At 42.4% G+C, this 13,512-nt stretch overlaps 1 protein-coding gene across 1 annotated transcript in view; it reads right to left on the reverse strand.

Annotated features, from left to right (window-relative positions):
- Window positions 1–3,990: 3,990 nt before the first annotated feature.
- Window positions 3,991–13,512, reverse strand: part of LOC126851975 (uncharacterized) — a 169,719-nt gene continuing 160,197 nt past the window's right edge. Inside the window, exon 8 of the transcript XR_007687742.1 lies at window positions 3,991–4,001. The gene's annotated coding sequence lies outside the window, so the exon portion shown is untranslated. The remainder of the gene's footprint in view (window positions 4,002–13,512) is intronic.

Genomic DNA, 13,512 nt, shown 5'->3' on the forward strand with positions numbered 1-13,512 from the left:
GCGATACCGCCGACGCCGGATATAAATAAGCGCTCCACCGGCTAAAAAAATCAGAATCTTCTCCGCCGCTCTGAAGTCGACAAGACGCTCAGAGCAACTCCAAAGAAACCCACACGCTTTACGAGCAAGATAAAGGTTGGGAGTACTCCGCCTCTGCTGGGCTTTCCCAGCATCTCGCCACACAAACGTTCTTACCATAACACCGATCGTCCGACAATAATTCAAGCGGTGGGAAATTACCCGCCACCGACGGATATTCCTGTCTGCCGGACGCTCCTATTCCGCCGCAAACCATTCCTGCAAATCCGGAAAAACTATCGCGAGGTATCTCGCGCGCCGACATAATCCGAACAAAACTCGCCATCTTTACGGCGACAGAATCCGCGCGTCTAGGGCCGTGAAACCGCCCTACGCACTGAATTTGGCAATATGTGATTCGCCCAGACGCGAGGCCCCCGCCCCTCGCGTAGGCATCACCGCGCGCTATCACGATTACCTAGCCGACAGGTGCTACCACCCATCGACGCCAGGTATCGATTATCAACATTTCGATTCACCGCAACATTACGATCGCGCCGTTTGCGAGTGCCATCCACGCGTGCACTCGAGCGCATCCCACACCGAATCGCACCACCGCCATGCATCCGCATTTCCGCCTGACATACAGACACGCATTCGCGCGTACCTCGCATTCATACGTTATCTACACGCACACTCATACGTTATACATTATATACACGCATCCGACATACATTGTATACACGCGCATTCATACATTATATACACGCACACTCATACGTTCTATACACGCCCATTCATATATCTTCAATCACGCACGTTTATACACCCATACGCATTTGTAACCTCGCAGTCTGACATAAATAAACACGTTATTTATTCTATACACGTCTTACGATACTTGCTATACTTTTCCGAGCCCTGATCCCGGCCGAGCTATCCCGAAACAGCGCTCGGGAAAATCCGACCGTTACAATATGATATATTATATGATATATTATTTGACAAAATATGATATAATATGATATAATAATATTGTATAATTGTATAATTTATATACAATATACAATTTGATAATACGATATATAATTTGATAATATATAGAATGTAGTTTATAATTATATAATATATTAAAATTAAATATTGTTCAAATCGTTGTTTCGCTCTAACCACCAGTCGTGCAATTTGCAAACGTTCTCTCCAACGAGTAATTTTTCGTGTGATATCCACAGCGAAGGGTCCGCGAAGCGTTCAATATTTCCAGTGTTACTTTCCCGCATACCCCGGCTGCATAAAAAGGTGCAGAACTCGAAATTTTTTCACGAAAACACGATCGCTTTTCGGGTCGAACGATTCTTGCGATTCTCCCCAGGGATACCCGCGATCAAAGGTATTTGCGACTGAAAATAAAGGAGCGAGATTAAATTAATTGTGACTGCGCACATGTTTTGCGCGTCTATTTGAAGGTTCGACGTTGCGCGAAGGATTTGTCATAAGGAACCCTGTGGAACGATGTGGCTCAGAGGGGCGCCATGTCTCAGGCAGAAGGGTATGCCGTAAGTAAAACTTTACGTAAAACAAAGGATGTTTTACAAAAGTGAAACTCTTCGTGAAACAAAGAATGGGTCGTAAAAGTGAAATCGAGCCTCAGAAAAAGGGTAGGTTATAAAAGTGAGCCTCGAGCCTCAGGAAAAAGGGTAGGACGTAAAAGTGAAATTTGGGGACAAGGGGTGCGTCATAAAATTGAAACTTTCCACGAAACAAAGGTAGGGTCACAAATTGAAATTGAGCTTCAAAAACAAAAAGCATAGGCCATAAAAATGAAACTCGAGAGAAACCGTATACCTGAAATATTATAGAGTATTCAACGTATTTTATCTGTATTATATCTAAATAAATATTATGAGTCTGATATATATATATATATATATATATATATATATATATATATATATATATGTTAGGGAAGCTACTTAGAAGGACTACATACATTGAATTAACGGAATAAATTCGATAACCGGGGAATTATTTCTGAGTCGAGCGCTATGTTCCTTTCGTAGTGATTAATTAACTATGTTTGCAGGGTTGTTCTCGAATCTATGAATATATTCATGCAGTAATGGCACGCAGGACCCGGTCTAGTGTAACTCAACCTGGCGTGGCATTTAGAACACGCGGTCCGGCTTGAGAAATCGTAACCGATCTCAACGCGATGATAATCTCTCGCGAGCCACTCGCGACGATCGTTTTGAGGCAAATCGCGGAAACAATGTTGGCAAAGGGCCGCTCTAATTGACGTGGCATCGTTCGGATACAAAAATATTAGGGAAAGTTTGCGGTTGTTCCTCCTCAGTCCGAATATAGAATGGAAGTCCGGCTTTATTATGCGGCGCATAAGTATAATTTCTTATTCGTATTCGCCATCGCTCAGATCAAGAGGCGAAATATAACACCGTGAGGTCGTTGCTTTGTCCGGATAGCGTGAAAGTCAGCGACATGATCGTTGAGCCCGAGTGATCTACCATCCATTTACGAACGATCTGATATTATAGCCGAAAATTTTTCCAATCGATCTCTCGGAGAAATCTCAGACACAATCGTACGCAAATGCTCTGATCGCTCGATTGTTGAGAGCTATGATTGTATAGAATAGTCGGATCACGTTCGAGATATCGTTCGAGTTTGCGCGACGGACGAAGATTGCCGAAATTGTCGTAGTAGATTGCATCGTCGCACTTCTTCGTGTATATATCACCCAAAATGCCAGGTTTCGACGTGTCGTTTAAATTAACGATACCGTATCACGTCTTGTCAAAAAGTTAACTTTTATTTTTTCTCTCTTAAATAATCAAAGTCCAACAAGCGCATCTTGAATGATCTCCTGGAGTGCCGAAGCGTGGCTCTTCGTTTGCTCTTCCCACTACTGCGCGTCCCATCACTACATATTCCTAATCTCGGCAGCGGCCGAGCCGCCGAATCGAAAGAACTCAGTGCGCACTCCAACTTCGTCAATCTCTCCCGCGTCTATGATCGAGTAACAAGCTTTACTCGCGAACTCAACCGACATCCGACGCTATTCAATTCTAAGCTAGAATTCAAATTCTAAGTTAAAATTCAATTTCTAATTCTAATTTTAATATTTAGTTAAACCATATGTAATCTTAAATCATATTGTAACGCTAAATCTAACTGTAATACGTACTTTGAATTAAATTGATATAACAGTGTACAAGTTATTGAATATATGATGTTACATGTGAATCAATTTTACATTTAATTACACATCCTATCTAATCCAAGTTGTAACGATGCATCCCCCATCGTTCCCGACACGTCGCCCGTCGGAAGTCTGCCGCCCGGCGAACACCAGCCGGGCAAGGGCAGAGGCGCTTAGCGCCCTATTTTTAAAGCAATGTTTATGACAAACACCGATGTTTGTCATAAACAAACCGAGCGCCGAACGGCACCGAACGTTTCCGGCGAATGCCGATCGCCGAACGCGCGTTGCCGGAGGCCCGCGTCGTCTCCCTCACCCCGAGGGGGATGTGAACGGCACGGGTGTCGCGATCGCTCCGGTAGGGTATAAAAAGCCCTACCGACCGCCAGACCGTACCAGACCGGCACCTGAGATCCGCTCGAGCAGTACGCTTCGAGATAATATCAGAAAACCGATCCTAACATTGAAAGACAGTAAACCGGAGGTTGACGAGTTCGCAGCCTCCGTCGAGTATTCTCGACTAACTGCTCTAGAGACGAATCCCGTCTTAGCATTCGTACAGGACAGAGAGTGGACGAGTTCGCCGCTTTCCTCGAGGATTCTCGAGCCTCTACGATCCGAACACCCGACCGTCCGAACTCCGCGCACAGACGCATCCCACGATCTTTATCTGGGAACACGCGTCACCGACACCGACGCCCAAGACCGACTGCAGGCCTGACACCCTGCAGTCCGCGCCGAACACCCTGCCGCACCCAATATGCGCCTTAAACTCGCACGATATCCATTTGCGAGATATCGAAGCATTGACACGCGGTGTCAACACGCGCCCGCCTTACCGCGCGCACCTCGCGCCTACGGGCTCGCACCGACAACACGCGCCCGTCTCACCGCACGCGCCCCGCGCCATAGGCCGGGCCTTTAACTAGACGCGAAAAACACTGTCTAGACCGGCGTCACAACAGTGCGCTCGTATTCTTATATTAACTCATATCATTGTATTAACGCGTAGAACGATTGTAAGCTGACCATTGCCTTGAGTGGCGAATAAACGACGTACACACCAACTCACGTCCGTTGCGTTTCAACCCCTTCACGAATCCTGATCCCGATTGCGCTGTCCGCGCACGCGAAACCGCACGTGAAGCGGTCCGTTACAAAGTGCTAATCATTCTGCATCCGCAAGTAATACGCATTCTAGAATTTTTCTTTCTACTCTCAACCGTCTGGTCGATTGTTATATTAATATACATCTTATTAAAACATATACCTATTAAAGCACCTCTTCACCTGGCTTTACTCAATCATTTACACGCACACACTCACATTTGATATGCAATACCAGCAGTGCGGACCGCTGCACGCTGCTATTACAATCAATCCAAACACAAGATACACCAGTGCGGTCCATCGCACGACGTGTCCTCTGAAAACTACACACCTCGATTAGAGCCAGTGATTAGTGGTCAACTAAATAGATTAACAAATGCCGAAAACCAGGCGTGGAGGAGTGAAGAAACGCGCACGTAAGCTCCGCGAGTTGATCTTAGAAACTCGTTAACCCTGGACTATTGCGATACATTGGTGTGGCACCGCATTACGATCCGGAACGAGCAACTATTCGCGAATCATCACACCACTACCTTCGAGATCTCGCGACGTGCCGAGTGCATAACTCCCATTAAGTGGCCAGCCAAGCCTCCGGGCACTTTTCGGGCTCGTAGACAAGCAACCAAGAGCCACCCTCGCGTATTTCTGTATTAGGGCATCCGGACGATGCCACGCTACGACTAAAAAAAAGCCCTACGCCGTCGTTGTTATCACAACTTGCCCCAAGACGAGATCCAAGAGTGGGACCCGCGAGATTTACACTTTTACGACTCACCCTTTTTTTTGCCTGCATCTTGATTTCTCTTTTTTGACTCATCCTGCCTACCACGAAAAGCTTAGTTTTCCAAACGCTTCCTTGTTCGTGTTTAATATTTATTTAAACTGTCTTCGATGAATCAATCCCCCCCCCCCTAATCCGCGTATCCGTCTCGAATAACCTTGATCGCAGGTATCCCCGGGAAGAACCACGCGGTTCATTTGACCCGAAATTCGCGATCGTGTCCCGCGAAAATTTTAGAGCTCTGCAATCCTCTTCTCGCAGCCGAAATTCGCCGAGACATAACAACCGCTCTCGTTATGGCGTACTGTGTCGGAAGAGAGTCGCGCATAAACACACCTCTGAAGTGAGGCACGCGCTAAAGTATCGCGGCGCAATTCAACTGTGCGTCCGTCATTACGCCGACTGATGGAAGAATCTGCAGCGTCTTCCGCAAAGTTTTTTTTAACGCTTCCTCTTTTTCTTATCGAAAATGCGCCGCTTTCATGTTTATAAGGCGTGGGATACAAACCGCGACCTTCCATCCCGCAATTGTGACGATGCAGCTTCTCCAGCTGTCATCGCGCCGCTTTGCCATCGTTCACCGCTCTCGCGATTTCCGCCGTTGCTCCAGTCAAGGAACCGAAAACTCCCAGCAACGGTAACAGGAATAAAAAGCCACCGCGTTTCGCTACAGGAAGCGTTCATTTTCTCGTAGCGGTCGTTCTCCTTCTCCCGCTCTTCTTTTTTTTTGTTCTTGCAAGCGCACCCATTCCGAACTTCGTCTTTGTCTTCATAGCCGCCCATACGGCCATCGCAGCGGGTTTCTCGCTTAAGGTCGATTCGCTCGCTGGGATACGTTCGCACTCTCTCTCGGCGAGCGCTCGATCGGCGAGATCGCCCTTTGCGATTACGCGAGCTCGAGTATATCGTCGCTGCCTAGTAGTAAAATAAACATCTTGATTGGCCGCGCGCGATTTGCTACTGCGCGATCGACGGCGATCGATTCGTATATAAATAACAGAATCTCGTTCCTCCTTGTGAGAATACCGCGCACGCACGCGACTATTGAGAGGGATGCGCTTCGTGCGGCAATCGATCGCGATAAAGGTAACAAATCTGGACGGTAGAGCGCGATCGTCGGACGACGCGGGGACGCGCAAACACAATCGACTTCTACAGCGCGATATTCGATGCGTCATTTGCGGCCCTTTTAATTGCGGTAAGACAAACGCGCTAATAAGTCTACTGGAAAGCTCGCACGGCTTACGTTTCGAAAACGTTTACGTTTACTAGAAATCGTTGCAACAATCGAAATATAGATATTAAGAAAACTTGTTGACACCGATGGAAAATATCAGTTATTTTACATTTTCCAATAAGTCCGACATTATTCGGCCTAGCAAAGCGGTTCCGAATTCGATATTCGTGTTCAATGACGTACCATGCGATAAACAGAACACGGTCAGGGAGTACTTGCTATGGGTCAACACTCGAATGTTGATTGCTTCTATCTGTGTCAAACATATGCCAAGGTACCGAAACACTTAATACCGAGATAACGCAAATCTATTGGTTCACTTTAAACAAGATGGTATCAATTTGCAGCACGCGTATAACGATCACGTGAACACCTATATGTCGTACGAAAATTTTCACGCGCTGTGTCGCGCGTGTTGGCAACGCAAATACGGGTTTTTAGTAATAGATAAAGACAGCGCGCTTCGCAACGGAAGATACAGACGAGGATTTAACGAGTTCGCCGTACTGTAGCGCGATCAGTAATCGCGGATACGTCGAACGCGCGCGATCGAGAGAGGATTGATTCGCTCGCGACGGCTACGAAGGATATCGACGAATGAGAGAAAACGACGAAGGAGATAGCTAAGACGCGCGCTTCGATTCGTAAAAAACACAGAGCGTTAAATACCGGCAAAATGAAGAACGAGGTCGTTATGGAGACCCGTTTCAAGCCAAACGTCGAGCCGCTGCGTCACATCGCCTAACACGTCAATCGAGATGAGCGGGACGCAAGAAGGTCGACGCCGATACTCGTACGCGGGAAAAGCCTCAAGCGAAACGGATACGAGCAAGAAGATGATTGGAAACCGTCTCTACTCCGTTAGACACATCCCCATCGAGAGAGATCCACTCACGCTAGACGAAGAGATGTCCGAGGATCTCGGAACACCCTTAACGCTCGAAACATCCGTTAAACGAACTCTTCAAACTCCCCAGGGTCGTAAAATGTTGCACGGTCATCTAAGACCATTGAGACTAAAGTACGTGGGGGTTTTTCTGGGCGGAGGAAAATTGTGCGAGATCGATCACGGGGTATACATCGGCGAGGAAGGCTTGATGCTCGGGGATAAGCGATTCGACGTAGACTTTAACGATTTTATACGATCATTAATGGGATACATCGGTACTCCCAGTTTGTACGAATTGATCTTCAAGAGAATGCCCGACCATCTCGGGTACACCGAGAATGATAAAATAACGTACATAAGTGTATTATTAACGACGAACGTTTACAGGCGCGACGAAAAAGCTAATAATTCTATTTTAGAAAATAAGGGATACAAGTACAAGCACGTTATCATTCCGCAATACGCTGGCGCAAAGATAGGCGCGGGTCGCATCTTTTGTCCAACATGCGAGTCATGGGAAATAGAGTCGATTACGTTCAATGGGACGATCCGAGAGAATTAGTGGATCGTTTGCTAGTACTAGACGCTTCGCGTCGAGCTGGAAACAACTCTCACGATAACGAGATTCTATCGATAGTCGAGGAGCTTTGTGAAGTAGGCGCGATTCTATAGATCGTCCGCGTCGGCGATCGTCGCAGTCGCGCGCAATGTTCGTGAACATATTCGGGATACCTCTGAAGAAACACGGCTATGATGGAAGATTACTCGAGGCTATCGAATCCTTGCGAAATTACGTGTACGATAACGCGTTGTGAGTGAGTTCTGCCAACGATTACGACGCGAGATAGCGTAAGATACGCTTAGCCCCTCTGAAGGAGGATGCCGACGCGACGAGCAAGAGCTATGTCGATCTCGCGTTACGCGCTGCAAAGAAGGACGAGATCGAGTACCGCGGGAACGCCGAGAAGATGGCGTTACAATTGAGAAAGGACGCGAACGAAGCAGGGCAAAGAATCGTGCTGTTATTCGCTTGACTTGCTCAGTTCGAAAGCGCTCTAGGTAAACGGTTAAACGTCGTGGAGAGCGCCATTTCCAAAATCAAGACGGGCGGCGACGATCTGAATAAACGAAACGAAAATCTGAGCAAATGAATCGACGCCGCGAGAAATTCCGTATCGCAATTTATGACGTATACCTCTGCGAAAAGCGTAGAACATAATAAAACGATACAGTGTGACGTCCCACATAATTAAATTTTTCAAAAATTATATATTAATAATCACATGTCAGCTATGTTCAAGAGAACGAATAGAGTAATAAAGTTTAAAATTGATTTAAGACTTGACGACTTACACTTTTTGGACACACTTGGTACATGAAACCTTTACATATGCTTCTTTAAAAGATATAGACATAAGGATATGAAATTTATTTACCTAACCTAAAGAGAGTAGTATTAAAATTATATTTACGAATTTAACGGACATTCCTTATTTAAAGATGTGGGCTATATCTGCTGTTATATTATCTACAAAAATTAAGAATAATAATCACATTAATAATCTCCACATATATATACACACGTTATCGTAAAAATTAGGAATACTTAATTTTTAAGACACCCTATATATAAAGTATGCACGCGAGTCGTATGTACTCAAGTATATATACATATATATATTTTAAAATGCACTTACCTATATATATAAGAAGAGCGTTATCTTAATAACGTTATCTTAATAAAAAAGAGCACCTGTTTTTAACGTACACCTTATATATTAAAATTTATACAAAATTTTATCTTGACTCCAAGAATATGAAAATATGTATACTCTAAATATTAATTAGAAATCTATATATACGGACTTGCATATGCGTCTCTGCAAAGATCTCCATCGTATACGATCCATATATATGTATATATATATATAGTCACATAAGACAGAAATTTCATTTTCAGAAAAATTGTTTTGAATTATTATCATATATCACATGTAATCCAAATCACATAAGACTTTGAACAAACCATCATTTTCAACCTACTCAAAATATAAAATTTTTAATTAAAAATATAAAGCATTCAACCTATTTCAATACATATATATAGTAAAGGCCTTATTCATTTTCAATTAATTTATTACTACGTATATGTATTCCCTAATACTACAGGATTTTAAACAGACAATAATTTTAAAATAAAATATTTTAATAAAATAAATTTAAACTCGTATGTCTTATTGAAGTAAAATGGACAATATATATATATATATATATATATATATATATATATATATATATATATTTATATGTATGTGTATGCGTGCGTTAGATTTATAAGCGTAGATTGAATCTTTTATTTAATGTAGAAATAACTTAAGTTAAATATTGTCTTAGCAAACGCTCACAAAATTTAAATAAACTCTTTATGCATTAAAAACTATAATTTTTAATATGTTCAAAAATATGTATTATATGCGACGTATACATCTTTTCACATAATGTAAATGCCAATCAAAATTTCTATTAAGCAAAATAGATATAATAATTATTAACAAATAACCGCATACTCAAGCGATCATACAGGCAATATATTCTAATGTAAAAATTATTAAAATTTTAGCCATAACACACAAAAGAAATTTGTATGCGCAAAACATCTACATATATGCTAGACAAAATTTTATAAATTAACGAATAACAATATATTATAAAATAAGGAATAGGATTAATGATTTAAAATTGTCATAATTTATTCAGCACATAGTATTTTATAAGAGTCTTAAACTGTGCTCGATGATGTAAGTCGGATGTCAATCGATATTTTTATCCGCCGCCTGATAAGATAAGGCTCAGGAATTCGACCGTGAGTCGGGCATGCGGACCAAGAAGCTGATGCAATACGGGCTCTACCTTAGCATAACCCCATATGGACTACACTCTTCTCTATCCCACCACCATTCACATGCAGAGCCGAGCCAGAAAAGACAAGCCTTCACCGTCATTACTATTCCGAAATTTGAACTGACAAGTCGCATAGTGTTCCGGCGTTCGCGTCGACAAGCTCATACATGTGTCTTTTGAGTTTAAGAGTTATATTAATAAAAGTATTAAATTCATTATTTAGAATACTACTGTTTCATCAATATCCAGCCAATTTCCAAATCCTGGGCGAGGACTCTGAGACTATTCGATAACCATAGAAGAAACTTGATAAGCATAGAAGGAAGTAAAAAAGGGATCTTTATTGTATAATTTTATTAAATTATCGGTAATACATATACTTTATATTAGAACCTATAGATTGACAGATTGAGAATTTCTGACGTCCCAGATAGACCCGCGGTAAATGCAGGGTGACCTAAAACAATATATAAAGAATAATACTATTATAATTAAAATAAATAATATAAGATTATTGCTTATAATAAAAAAAGATAATATTACTTAGGCTCATAAATAGTATTAATTAATATAATTATTATTGCGTCTCTTTGTAATACTTTAAGAGTAGAAAAAAAATAATTTTTTTTATTAAATTTAAACACTGAGACATAACAACAGAGACTGACTGAGAAATCGCAGATCGCGACAAATTCCGTAGCGAAAATAAAAAAAATTGGAAGAGTTAACGTCTCGATTAACAAAAGAATTGAACGAATTGGATAAACGCATAAAAGCTTTAGAAAAAGCCGCGACTCAATCTTCTAATAAAGCAAGCTCGCCAGCTTCGATAAAGGCTCTTTTGTTACTGAAATCGAACGAGAAAGGAAAGCGACCATAAAAAGACGCAATTTCGATAAAAAGAGAAAAGATAGAATGAGCACCAAAAAACGAAGACTGGTAGATAAGTTGCACGCTCGCAAGAAGAAACTTCCCGCGTCGCCGCGTTGCGATGCGCGGGTACGAAGACCTGTGGCAGGATGTGGTCAAGATGCGTCCTTACGCGAGACTCAACAAAGGCTACAATTACATACCGATAAAGAAACGTTAAGCAAGTATTAGACACACCGTACGCTGTACACGTGTTAGCCGTACCGCTCAAAAGCGCCATCAAGATCGCTCGAGCGTTATCTAAGATAACGCGAAACTCTAAGTAGTATCCGAAAAATCTGCAGACCGACAAAGAAAAAGAATTCTACAATACCGAAGTGCGAGAGTTTGCGAAGAAGCACGGGGTGAATCATTATTTGACGTACTCGGTGATGAAGGCGTTGATCGTCGAGAAATTCAATCGCACGCTTAAAAACTCCATGTAGAAATGCTTTACAGTAAACAGAACATATAAGTGGATTGACGAGCTGCCCCGTCTCGTGAAAGAGTACAATGCGCGAAAACATCGCACTATCGGTATGGGGCTCGTCGACGTGACTCACGCGATCGCCGATAAACATTTCAACGGTGTACAGCAACGTAAAGCTAGCCGCTCCCGCGAAATTTAAGCCGGTAAGCGTCAACAAATTTAAGACGATTTTTGAGAAAGGTTTCACACCTAATTGGACCACCGAGATATTTTGAATTACCAAAATGCAACGAACCAATCTCGTGACGTACCTATTAAAAAACTTGCGAAACGATCCGATTGCCGGAAAATTCTACGAACACGAGTTGCTTCGCGTCTCCGACCCCGATATATCTCGCGTTTCCACGATGTGTTGCGCTGAAGGGCGACGAGGTTTACGTGAAATGGTTAGGGATGGACAAGACCCACAATTCTTGGATAAACAAAGCAGCCATGTTACAAAAAATGTATTTAATATTAAAATAATATATATTTAATATAAAAATAATATATAATTTATTAATAAAATAATTGTATTTTATTGTACGTTATATATTTATTACATAACTTAATAAAATTCTATCAACTAAAAAATAAAGATTATTACAGCGGTATTTTATAATGCCACTACGGTAGAGTACTGATCGTTCCGAGTACGACGCACCGCACGTCGTCGTACGATCTAAGCGCGATATTTGACTCCGATATAATGTATCTCGTGTAACTTTGATCTTAAACACGATTGCTCGCGCGTCATCTCGATATCTCATCGCAAACAGTGCGTAATCGCCGAAGGATATCATTCCTGCGACGACGGCGCTCTTCACACCTTTGATCTTCTTCATTTCGTTTCTACCGCCTTCTTGCAGCGCATACATTTTCTATATCCGACAAAATCTATCATAATCGCGCCATTATACTCATCTTTCATTAAACCCAGTACTCTATTATTAACAAGAGGCATACCGTACGCATTCCGTCGCGTAATCGCTCGTTTCGAATCTATCAATATCGTGCTTCATATCCTCGTACACGTTCTCGCATTCGACGCTACAGATAAGATTATCCGTGTCGGTGTACATTATTTCGCACTTGTTTCGATATAACAGTAACATATACTCCTAATGAAATTCGTACAAGCGAATCTTTGATATATCGAGGATACAAATGCCTACGTAGATCGGTTTGTGAAATTAACTTCCAGTTTGCGCAGTTCTACGGCTATTAAATCCTCCGCGAAGACGCTTCTACTATGAAAGTTGAACTTAGCAATCATTTCCGCGCCGTATCTCCCGTTCCATCGGATCACTAGCCGAACGTCCAAGTGATTACGCACGTTCTCCATAGTTTTACCAAACACGGCATTATTCATTAATTTGTACAGATTTTTCTCAAACTTATTTTTAGCGCTTATTTGCAGTGTGTTCAGTTCGACGTGTTCGCGCAATCACGAAGATTGCGCGAATCATAATATTCTATGTATTATCGTAACGTGTAATTTGTGTCTAACACATTGTTGCAAGTTACAATAGTGCCAGTTACAATAGTGACAGTTACAATAGTGCAAGTTACAATTATACAAAGACGCCTATCGTACAGCGTGGCGAGGAGTTTGTTCTGCCGTTTTCCGGGTGGTTTATCGCGCATCGGGCAAAATGGCAAGTCAGCGTGAGAGTTGGACGGATATGCAAGGTCTACTTCTAGAATATAACCAATAGGTGAATTCGGCATCACAGACCTTGAATCGATACTCGAAACGTCCTCGACACATCAAAAATCCTCGTGAAGCAACGATTGACACATGGCCCATCCATATAAATTATTCACGTCAAAATACATAAAGATACGACAAAGGTTCCAAGAGATTATACAATTGTAAGTACTTTTTATCAGCGCGCGCGTATCTATTAAAACATTGACTCAGTCCGCCGCCTATTCTGCGTTCCACGAACATTTCGATGCTCCTCACACGCGTCGCGAA

Source organism: Cataglyphis hispanica, chromosome 9 (genome assembly GCF_021464435.1).
Source record: "Cataglyphis hispanica isolate Lineage 1 chromosome 9, ULB_Chis1_1.0, whole genome shotgun sequence".
NCBI lineage: Eukaryota > Metazoa > Arthropoda > Insecta > Hymenoptera > Formicidae > Cataglyphis > Cataglyphis hispanica.